The sequence below is a fragment of the Pelodiscus sinensis genome, chromosome 8 (genome assembly GCF_049634645.1).
Source record: "Pelodiscus sinensis isolate JC-2024 chromosome 8, ASM4963464v1, whole genome shotgun sequence".
Taxonomy (NCBI): Eukaryota; Metazoa; Chordata; order Testudines; family Trionychidae; genus Pelodiscus; species Pelodiscus sinensis.
The window spans coordinates 11,756,770-11,769,001 of NC_134718.1; the positions used below are offsets into that span (position 1 = coordinate 11,756,770).

Here is a 12,232-nt window from a genome sequence, read left to right on the forward strand (position 1 = left end):
GTTGATTAGTCGACTACCCAATAGGCCTAGGTTTATAGGGTAGTCAGTTCTACTACTCATTCCCTCCTCCCCTGGCAGCATCTATATCAGAGGCAGCTGGGGGAAGCAGGAGCCAGCGTTGGGGGGAACCAGGGCAAGCACAGACTGGGACCTCTCCCCACCGCAGCTCTGCAATTTAAATGTAGTGGGAGCCGTGCTGCCTGGCTCCTACTACATTTAAACTGCAGAGCCACAGTGGGGCTCCTTATCAAATAATTGTGTGCTCAGTAAAAATGGTATTGAGTACAGGATTAGTCAATTACCTGCTTAACATCCTTAGTCTAATTCTGAGACCCATATGTCCACATCACCATAAAAAAAATCATCAGGATTGCCACTTGCTAGAGATCTCAGCAGACTAATGATCTGTATTAGCACTGAGGGGCTTTGCCTTTACTAGAAAAAAAAGGTGCTAACACATTAACATCCATTAAAATCCTAATGTAGACAAGGCAAGTTGTAGATTTAATGTGTTAGCTGTCTGAGGGAAAAACAGTAGGCTCCCAATCCCTGAGACTTCATCCAGTTCAGAGGTGTTTCAGGTGCAGTTGCCTTTGTCTATACTACTGCTTTCAGGTGTTACAAAGCTCTTAGACCTAGTTCACATCTAAAACGTAGGCGGACCAAGCTGAGGTCTGAAAAATTATTCAGAGGTATGAAAAATTCAGTGATGCTGAAGAGAGTCATGGCCACTAATGCACCTTTACGATACAGGACACCATCTTAGTTGCAGAAACTTTTGGAATGGACTGAGCCTACCCCACAGTGATTGCAATTTTACACCACACGAGGATGTCATTTTGAAGACAGCTCCTCCCAGGTAGTGGCAGCAAGGACAAAGCATTAAGCTTTGCAAAACGGCATTCTCAGTGTGGCCATGCTGGTACCAGACAAAACAATGCCTGGTTATATGTTAGTACCGCACAGGGACAGAGCTTACAAAAACAGAACTGTCCAGCTTAAAACTGGATGAATGAGCTGCCTACTTGAGAGATGAAGACTTATGCCTGAGTGTAGCACCACAAGGGTGATGGAAGAATTCTGCTGTCAACCTAACTATTGCCTCTTGGATTAGCTACAGTGACAGAAAAAGCCATTCTGTCTCTGTAATAAATGCTTGTATTACAGCACAACAGCCGTTCAGCTGCTGTGGCATGTGCAGTTTAGATATGACCAGAGTGAACTGTTCATATGTCCAAAGAGGGTAGAGGTACAACAATTAAGCAGATGCTAGGATACTTCTGTACCTGCTCTATGGTTTCAGGATACTAGTCTGTGGATGTGTTAAGGAGATGCCAGATTGTCTTCATAAACAATTATTTTCACTATGTAGAGCATATAGTATAGCCTAAGGAGATGTTTCTTTAAAACAGACAGCTTTTAAAGCAGATAGAATAATGTGTGCTCAAAACTACAGCTCCCAAGATGCACTTAAAAAAAAGTCTAGGAATAGACATAGTTAGCTTGTAGCCGCCCCCACCAGTCCCAAAGCAAAAATCAAAGGAATTTTGTCAAGTCTTCAAAGAAAGTAAATTTAGAGATTGTTAAATACAATGTAGCAGATTTAGTAGGGAAGAAACACTTTCTTCTTTTAACATATTTTTCTTTTCTAACATTATCAGGGGCTAGCTTTACGTCATATCTGCTATATCACATTCACGTGTAGTTGGCCCATGGAAGTCCTGACAAACAGAGATAGTTTTTTCCTCACATTGCTCCAGTATAAATCTAAAAAAAAGCGATAACTTTTCAGCTGGATTGGTAGAATCATTATTATTAGGAAGTAAGTAAAAGTCACAGCAAATATATGCTAAGAAGCCCTTGCTGCTAATGGAAATAATCAGGAGTGAAGCAAATCAAAAGGAAAACAAACATAGACAAACAGGAACTTATCTCTGCCAGTCAACGAATCTGGTGTATGGTGTACTGAAGGCTATTCCTGTTTGAAACCCTGGGTCCAGTTTACGGACTTAGAAAGCTGAAACCCTTTTGATCTTCAGTAAAGGGATTCAGAGAACTGAAACGATGCTGGAAACATTCTGCCTGAAGCCATAACACTTCAGGCTGTGATCTGATCATACCTCAGAAAGTAGATGGGGGTAGGCCTGGCCACTACAAAGGCAAGAAATTTCCAAAGAACCCCTTCTTCCCTCTGTCTGGTGCTGCAGGGCAAGTTGTGTTTGGTTCTTCAGAATATGTCATTCTTCCTTTTGTCAGTGCTCGGCAAATGCTCTACCGTGGTACTATAAGGTACAGAGTCTAAGGCCTGGTCTACAGTAGAGTCTTAAATTGGTATAGCTGTATTTCTTCGGTGTGGCTGTTTCACGCCCTTGACAAATGGACCCATGCTGACCTAACCCCCAATGTAGACAGCACTTGACCCCTCCTGCCAGCATTGTTAGTGTCTACCCTGAAGCTGTGTCTACACTAGAGAGCTGGCGCTTTACTGAAGCAGCTGCACCACTCTTAAAAATCTCGTGTAGCTGCTCTCTGCTGATGGGAAACAGCTTTCCTGTTGACAGTAATCCACCCCCAAGGAGCAGCAGTAGCTATGCTGGCAGAAGAATCTCTCTCACCGACATAGCTCTGTGCACACTAGTGCTTACGCTGGCGTAACTGAAATGGCTCAGGCGGTGGAATATTCGCACCCCCAAGTGACATAATTTTTGATGACATCACTGGTAGTGTAGACATGACCTGAAACGCTACAGCTGCCCCATGTTAAATGTTGACATGCCATTAGATGAGCATTAGAGCCAACGTCCTCGGCATTTTTTGCCATGTAAGCTTCCATGACCATTCTTGCAAGCATAGATTTGGTTAATGCAGCGCTAGTGATTTTGTTTTCTCCAGAGCAGCCAGTTAAGTTCCGCTGGTTCAGACGAAGTTAATATTTCTGCAGATCCGGAATCTTCATGTGAATCCTACATCCAACTTGGTTTTACTGTACTGGCAATGTATTTAGATAGGACCCCCCTTGCTGGGATATGTTCCCTGCGACATTTTGTGGGAGGCAGAGCTATGACTTTGAAACTCATGTCCTGACACCTTTGAGGGCAGAGTATAGCAAGGGCCCTATCAAATTCATGGCCCATTTTTGTAAATTTCACCGTCGTAGCATTTTAAAAATCCTGAATTTCATGGGTTCCGAGATTTAAATCTTAAATGTCACAATTTTGTAAGAAAACAGGAATATGTGTTTTAAAACCGGCAAAGGCTGCTGTAGGGGATCATTGTTTTACCACCCTTTCGCGTTGCCTTTAGATTTTGGGTGGCCAGGGAGTGGCAGCTGCTGGCCCGTGCCCCACTCTGAAGGGCACACAGAAGTAAGGGGGGTAATGCCATGACCCCTCTTCAGTAGCCTTGTGAACCCCCCCTCCCCCTTTTGGGTCAGTACCCCACTTGGAGTGTGTGGTATAAATTTACAAAAGACTGGATTTCATGGTCCGTGACACATTTTTCATGGCTGTCAATCTGGTAGGGCTTTAGTTACAGCTATGGAACCAATCCTCTGTCGCAATATATGAACCCCGCACACAGACAGCTGGGACTAGAACTCTGATTTTCATGTCCCAGAAACGCTCTTCTCTCCCCCCCCGCCCCCACTCACCGAACTAAAGGAGCACCCCTGTACCCACAGTTCTCAGATCCTCCCTTGCGGGCCAGCCACTAGTTGGCAACCTCGCTTACTCATGCGTACAGAACCAGTGCGGTATGGTCAGCTGCTTCTCGGGAGGGACTAGGAGTCAAATAGACCACCTGACAGAATCCTTGGCTGCTTGCTTCAGCAACTCCTTGTTCAGTTTTTGCAGTTTTAAAGCTTAGTTTGGGGGCTGGGGGCTGAAGTGCTGTAGGAGGATTTTCAGGTTTTGGTTAGGGATGTGAAGGACTAATCACTTCCCCCCACCTTGCTACCTCTATCAGATAGCGGCAGCAAGGGAGGGGTGGAGAAGGGGGGCGGCACGGAGCCCGGGGTCAGCTGCAGGGAGCCTAGGGCTGTTGCTACACTTCAAAGGCAGAGGCGCCCTATCGACTAATCGAATAGTTGATGCAAAAAGGCATTGATTATTCAATGAATCAGTTACCTGACACTTAACATTCTTAGTTTTGGTATTTTGCACATTATATGGTGTTTGTGCAAGTGGGGTCCTGGTCCTTGTTTCTGTGTATTCTTAAGCAGCTGAAAAGTTTCGCCCTAAAGGTGGTTGTATAAGTTCAGTAGTGGTGGATTAAGTCATTAGGCTTACTCTGGGGGTGCATAGGCGATATATCTGTCATGTGCTTTAGAATCCTTGGGAATAAAAATCTCTCTGTCTCGATTATATAAAATGGTGTGTGTGTGTGTGTGTGTGTGTGTGTGTGTGTGTGTGTGTGTGTGTGTGTGTGTGTGTGTGTGACTGACTGACTGACTGACTGACTGAAGGGGCTTTCTCTCCACAGATATGCATAATAGGAGATCGGTACATATGTGAAGTGGAGAATATAAATACATTAAATTAATGTCTTCAACTTCCTAAAGAACAAATAGATGGAACACATGTATACAAACTAGGGACTCGATTATGCAATTGCTTATGCACATACTGAATGTTGGGTACTCTGAATAGTCTCAATGAAATCAATAGCACTGGTTTATGTTGTGTTTGTACAGCACCTCACACAATGCAGTCCTGCTTCATGACTAGGAGTGCTAGGCACTGGGGTAATAGAAATAACATTGCCTAAAGCTAACCATGGGTGCAAGTGTTTCAGGATCAGGGCTAGTGCGCATCAATGTGTAAAAATTTTGACTACAATAGTGTTGCAAACAAAATAACAGTCCCCTCTTTTGAGCCCTTGTTATAAAACTGCCCAAAAGAATGATCCCACAAATTTGCTGTAGCTGCAATCAAGAAAGCTTCCCATACCTCTCATTGAGTCTTGTCATCCATATGCTTCTAAAATTTAAGTCTTTCTTTTATTAATTATTATTATTTTGGAAAACAAACATTTATGGACATACTGGTTGCCCTCTAATTTTCCATCAAAATTTGGTTTGGATAACATTTTTCTGAACAAATTCTGCACATTTTCCCTAGTTTTTTGGGTGAATTAAATGAGATGCTAAAAAAAGACCTGAGTCCAGGATGTCGTAAGCACTTCCTGTGTGAAAATCAGACCCCTTTTAAGATATCTCAAGTTAGACACCCCCAAAAAAGTCTCTCAAAATCACTAATCACCTTTGAAAATGTAGACCTTACATTTCCTTTGTTCATGGGTTTTGTCATTATTCCTTTCATGATTGTTGGCTTTAATAATCGTTCTTGGGACAAAATTTCATGTTGAAATTCCTTTATTTCAAAAGAATCCGCCTTAAGGAGTTTTTTGTAGATAACATGATGCTTTACACTGCACTTGATTAACACTTTTCAGAGATGGATCTGTTGAAAAATACAGATTAAGTCAAATTATATTGTTTAAAATATTTAAGCAAAGGACTTCATTTTTACAGTCTCAGAAAGTGCTGTCAGAACTCCTTTTTATATGAAAACTTTGTTTCTATTCTTTGAAACCAAAGAACTACTTGCATTTATTAATACGGTCTCAGGAAAATTTGGCTTGATAGGAATTTAGGGGAATATAATATGTAGCTATTAAAATCTGTGATTATTACTAAATCTTACTTTTGAGCATTCACTGTACTGTTGTTTGTATAAAGTGGCATTGGCATTGCATTTACTACTGAGTTGCTTTACTGATTTCATGGCTTTTATAGCCATACTTTCTTCTTTTTAAAAACAAAACAGTGGTTCTTTCTCCTGTTTGTATGTGTAAGATCCACACAGAGGAAACTGATATATGAAATGATGAAACTGACTTTATGGAATATTGTCAAATGCACAAAGCAGTAATACATATTTAAAGAGATATATTTTCTTTTAATTTTAATATTTTTTCTTCAACTTCTGTCACTGAAGTAACAAAATTAGATGGTGCCGGTGGAGAAATCTGGAAACTATTACATTCAGTAGCCCTTTATAACTGAAACATTTTCTGATCTAATTTACTTTGCACACTTTTTGCTTTGTATTCATCAGGTTCCTTGGTTGGGGTGATGAAACTAGACTGGGTGACTGATTTATTTCTAAAGAAGTAATAGTATGGCACCCTTTTGTTGGGGAACGTTGCATTTCAAGTAGTAGGCCTTCTGCCAAACTCATCTTTATACTTCTCCCCCCTAATAACATTGTCCAAACGGAAAGAGATGCTAAAAGGCATAGCAAGTCCAAATGAAGATTGTGGCTGGGTCTCCCGGGCAGCGGGGTGGCCTAATGGTTAGGTCCCAATGGTAGCTGGTGGCCCGGGGTGTTGGTCCCCTGCCGCTGAGGCCCCAGGCCTGTAATTCCAGCCTCTTGTCAGTGTCTGATTCTTCAGTTTGGGGCATGGCCCCAAGAGTCCAATGTCCCCCTCCTCAGTGAAGGTTCCTTCTGCTCTTTGCGCCAGGGGGAGGGGATGGAGGCTTACATGCTCCTGTGGCTGACCCAGTAGACAGCTCAGGTCTCGTCGCTGAGCAACCCCTAACTGAGCCAGGTTCCTCTCTTTCATTCTCCCTACAGGCCTGGCATTGGCTGCAAGTAAAATGGGGCAGGACTAGTTGGACAAAAAGGCCTTGTTTAGTCCCTGCGCTGCCAGGCCCTCCTCTCACTCCCTCACAAGATAAATAAAACTCCGATCCTGAATATACTTATTTACAGAAATAATCCTAAAGACATGACTAGTCCTCCTTGAGCTCTCTGGAAATACTTGTGCGTATAAAAGTTAAAGCACTTGGTTACGTGTTTCAGGCCTATTTTAAGTTTTTAAAATATCTGAGTTTTTAATATTACCAGTCCCTGATGCTACAATGGGAGTTGAAGCTGCTCAGTATGTAAAGTTAAACAATATGTGTAAGTCTTTGAAGGATTTGAGCCCAACACATTTACACAGTTAAATATACTTTTTTGCTGGAAACATTGGACCCAGTCTTATAAAAGTTTCCTACCAGATGTAGTGAGAAAAGAGCATCTTAGGTTTAAGGTACGGCGTGGAGACTCTGGTTGTGTGGGTTCATTTCTGTCCTATATGAGTGAATCACTTAAACTCCTAATTTGGTGTCCCCTCTGTAAAGCAGCAGTCTGACTTGTCTATTTGCATTAGGGATTACCTAATGTGTACAACACCTAGCACAATGGAGCATCAAGCTTAGTTGGGGGGGGCTCAAGGTAAAATAACTTTACGAAGAAACACAGTTCAGTCAATATGACTTAAGTATACTCCGGTGCCTGTCTGTCTGTAGGATCAGGCTGATAGTTTTTTTTACCTGTATGTTGCCTGTTTAGGCATAGCCTGTATTGATCTCTGATACCTGTGATTGTCCTTTAGTCCCTGCTTGTGTGGTAACTGCTTCTGGGGGTAGTTCTTAGGTGCCAATGTTCTGTGTTTTGAGAAGAGCTGTCAGCACATGAAAACCGGAGCAGCCTTGTGCTGATGTTTCACTGATTTTAATTCCCCCACTTAGCTTCCTCCCTTGGAGGATTGGCAAGCAAATTATAACATCAACCAGCGTGCTGTGTAGGCAACTGCCCATCAGGGAGAGGAGTGGTGGGAGAACATTTGGATGACAGATCAGATTCTCATTAGGCATTTCTGCGTGTAGTTGACACATCTCTGGACAAACAGTGGTTAAGACTCCGATGGAGATGAATGCTCTTTGCAGGAGGCAGAGGGGAAAATTCTGTTGGATAAACATGGGTGTTTCACTTTCCCAGATAATGTAAAGATGCAGCATTACGTGCTCCAAAAGAGCTGATGGGGAGAGTTGGAGGTGGAGAGAGGGGGAAGGAAAGGAGAGGAGGGAATGATGGCAGGTTTGATTACAAGTTTCCAAACCTCAATTTAAATCAGTGCTTTCTATTTAGAGACTATGTTAAACAATGGGGATTCTGCAGAGAACGGCGAGCGATCTGTGTGCGTCTGTGTGTTCCTTGCAAGTGTTGAAATCAGACTGAATTTTTTCCAAAACCTGCTTAATGAGTAGTAATTTTACATAATCATGTGGTTGAATCAGATGACTTTTCCAACGTGTCCTTAAGCCCAGGGTTGCTGTACAGTAAACACCGAACTAGTTTGTTGTTGGTATTTTTTGTTAAAAGTCTGTATCTTAGAATCACAATGTTCACACTTTTTTAATTTTTCTTTCACAAGGAAGATGCCCTTGGCAGTAAGTGACCTGTTTACAGTTTCTGGTGTGGTTTTTGGGGGAAGCGGGCATGATCCATGTTGATTCCGTACATTCAGATAAAGGAAACAGATGTTTGAGAAGCTGCTGAAGGAGCGGGTATAAAAGGACTTTGCATCCAGGCGGTACCGACTTGGGGTGAGGGGCTGGGACATTAGAACTTTTTGTATAGTGACGTGTGCTGGGAGCTGTTGAACCAAACTATAAACCCTGCATATGGGGGAAACCAGAGGGAGGGAGGGAGGGAGGGAGGGAGGGAGGGAGAGAGAGAGAGAGAGAGAGAGAGAGAGAGAGAGAGAGAGAGAGAGAGAGAGAGAGAGTGTGTGTGTGTGTGTGTGTGTGTGTGTGTGTGTGTGTGTGTGTGTGTGTGTGTGTGTGTGTGTGTGTGTGTGTGTGTGTGTGTGTGTGTGTGTGTGTGTGTGTGTGTGTGTGTGTGTGTGTGTGTGTGTGTGTGTGTGTTCTTATGATGCCCCAGCAGAGACTTGCTTGAGTTGTGTGGTTTTTAGACCGGGCTTTGGAGCCATGGATGTGCTGCTACAGCAAGCATCTGGGGCTTGATGTAATTGGCAAAGGGGCTGGAGTCCGTGTGTGTCTCCCTCCTTCCACAAGAGAGGGGCAGCCCTGGGACCACTGATGGAAACATGATTAGCATCAGCTGGTTTCTGGCAGCCAACCTGCCCTAGAGCTAGAGGAGCCAAGGGGGTGAAAGATAGGGGAGGAGGCTGGAAAAGGGATGAAAAGGGGGAAGGAGAGCACCTCTTACGTGCAGATTCAATTCCTCTCAATCTGTGCAAGGCAGAGGGATTAATTGGGGGGAGGGGGAGAAATGCCATTGCCAAAACTGCAGCGTCCCCTTGCTCTGTGTCTGAAGATCAGGTCCTTCTGGGGCTCTGCGATCTGCTCTGTGTATGGATTAAGGTTGTGAAGCCTAGTGCAGCTGACAGAAATTCAATGCAGGCAGAGAAGAGCAGCTGGTCTCTAGCCAGTGTGGTTTAAATGCTTTTTTTTTTTTTTCCTGCACAGCTGGAAGCTGAATGAGTTTGCTTCAATGGAAGAAAACTCAGCCCTTGGTGCTTGTGTAAACACAGTTTGAGAGACAACAGCCTTGACAAAGAAACTGAAATGTGACTTGCGCGTCAGAAGTACAGTGAGGGAGACCTGTATTTACACAAGTTGGTAAAGTTTTACGTTTTTTGGTTGTGTTTTGGTGAAAGAAGTTGGGTCTATTCTATAGATTAGAGTGGCAGCAATAGACAGCCTAAGATCGTGTATTTATTTTTGGTCCAGGGTACCTAATGAAAGCGATTAAACGTTGGTTGCTGGCAGTCAGTGGTAAAAACAATGCAAACAATGCCAAAGGGTCTGAGGTCTGTTGTGACTGTATTGCACTTGTCAACCAGGCTAGTATTTAGGACACTTAATCACTGAATTTTGTGTGCTATATTTTGCCTTTTTGGTGCAGTACAATTATTACAGTCATGTTCAAGTTTATCTACAATTGAAGGGATAAAACATTGAACTTCAAAGCCGTTAAGTATAAGTTTCTGTAGGGTTGTGCATTGGTAGTATTTTTCTTAGGATTTTAGTACTGTATACAAATATCTTTTATTTTTGAATTGCAGCATTTTTGTGATCAACAACCAGCGCAGTATTTTGGACATCCCCTCTCCCCTGTCGGTTAAAAAGCAATTGCTTAATATAGCTTTCATGCATTACTGGGTTTTCTTTTCTCTCCCCCTGTCGATCTGGATTGTCTGTGTGGGGAATCATTACTTAGGTTGGTAGAGCGCTTCCTTTTGTTTATGCTTTTAGCTGTAAAAAGGGTGGTTGAGAGGTTGTGACCACGTGAGTGGTAATTTTATTTATGTTGGGCTCCTTTCAAACTGTCACAGTAAATCTATTTTACTTGTCACTTGGTAAATCATTATACAGGATTAAACCTTTTACCAGCTTTTAAGATTTCTGCAATCATTTTAAGCACCTCTTCCCTGCTCTTCTCCCCTCCCCCAGTTCTGTTGAGTGTCTAGCGCTCTCACTAGAAATCACAACTCTTTGCCCCATCTTGGAAAAGATATATTAGAATGAGAAAAAGTATAGAAGGGCAACCAAAATGATTATAGGCATGAAAATAGGAAACCGTTAATGGTTAACTGATAAGTATGAGTCTTACCATTAATATATTGCAGTTAATGTTTAAAACAGGTTGATAAAATAATGTCATGGCACTGTAATACCTAACGTGCATATTAAAAACGCCCCCAGGAATGCCTGGGTGGGGAGTACTGAAGCCTGCAGTGCTCTCGCGGCTTGGCACATCGCTGAATCAACTCCTGCCTGGTCGAGAGCGCACTGTTGACGGCAACCCAGTGTTCCCTCTAATCTTTTCCATCCGTGTGCAGAATAAATTTTTGTGTGCACCATGACGTGTGTGAATGTGCTCTGCTAATAGACACGCGAAACCTAGTTGTAGACACTCTACTAATGAGCTGGGCGCATCTTTTGCAGTGGTGGGTCTGCCCAAGAACCACTGATCTGCTGGAATACTTGGATCTGCCCTGGTGTGATGTTCTCCTGGCAGCAGGCCACCGAACTAGAAGCCCCTAGTAACTGGGAGAGCGAGAGATACGATCAGAGCAAGGCCATGAACATGCAAACCATCCCCTACCCCACTGTGTACCCAACCTGAGAGGAGAAAAAGCAGGTGCCCCTCACCTAAGCCGGGGTAGCCTGTGAACTGGTTAACAAATATAATTTCAGTAGTGTAAATGGGTACGTTTAAAAACAATATTTGCCTCCCCAGTATAGGACAGTTTCCATCTGAAGAGTGATTACAAACATTGGGACTGGTTTTTTTAGAAAAGAGCAGACTAAAGGGGAACATGATAAGAGTCAGAGAAAATTATGACCTGTGTGGAGGTAAATAAGCAAGTGTTATTTTACCCCTTCACATAAGACATGAACCAGAGATCACCCAGATAAATTACTAGGCAGAAGGTTTAAAACAAACATTAGACAGCACACAGGCAATCTGTGGAACTCATTGCTAGAGGATTTTGTGAAGGCCAAAACTAAAACCGTGTTAAAAAAGAATGAGAGAACTTTATGGAGGATAGGTCCTTAAATGGCAACTAGTCAAGAAGTCAGGGACGCAATGACATGCCATGGGTTTCCCTAAGCCTCTGACTGCCAAGCGTTGGGACTGAATGACAGGGAATGATGGATCACTTGACAAATTGCCTGTTCTGCTCATTCCTTCTGAAGCATCTGGCATTGGCCACTGTTGGAAGATAGGATACTGGACTAGACGGGCCCCTGAGCTGAACCAGCATGGTTGTTCTTATAACAACTCAGATAATATTAGGAGGAAATACTTTGTCCGTGGAATGTAACTGACATTTTCAAAGGCGAAGCTGGAACAAAGGCGTCTTTGAACTGTGTGAAGATTTTAAAAGTTAAATAATATTTTGAATGTTATAGTTCTAATGTTTTTCCCATTGTCATGGGAGACTTGGATCAGGTCCCAGGATTGTGGTAAACTTTGCCAACAGTCTTGGGCCTCATTTATTAAGACTGAGGAGTTTAAAATATGAAACCGTTTTAGCTAATTCTCTTCACCGGAGGAGACATGACAAGAAACCCCTTCTTCTAGATAAAGAATAATAATTATCGGTTTTTCTTTTATTTACGATTCAGTTCTATTTTTAATAGTCGCTAACTAAACTTATTTTGACACATTTTATAGCATAATCTTTTTTCTGTACCTTGTGGGGATCTTTTCACTGACTGCCTTTCTGTGTGAAAGGGCTATCGGGGCCATTTGAGAGAGTGAATTCTGCCTTCATTTGGTTGGAAAAGTGACTTAAGGAGCGAATGTAAATGGTAAGGATTGGAACCCAGTTTGTGCAGGGTTCTGTTCACATTTTAGGCTTTCTGAAA

The 12,232-nt window shown here is 42.7% G+C and overlaps 1 protein-coding gene across 22 annotated transcripts in view; it reads left to right on the forward strand.

The window, feature by feature from the left end:
* Positions 1–12,232, forward strand: part of ZMIZ1 (zinc finger MIZ-type containing 1) — a 510,613-nt gene that overhangs the window by 37,090 nt on the left and 461,291 nt on the right. For 3 of the 22 annotated variants that reach the window (XM_075934734.1, XM_075934747.1, XM_075934741.1), the window contains exon 2: positions 9,320–9,472. The exons of 16 other annotated variants lie outside the window; for them this stretch is intronic. The gene's annotated coding sequence lies outside the window, so the exon portion shown is untranslated. The remainder of the gene's footprint in view (positions 1–9,319; positions 9,473–12,232) is intronic. 3 more of the 22 variants (XM_075934733.1, XM_075934746.1, XM_075934740.1) reach the window with 1 other exon arrangement.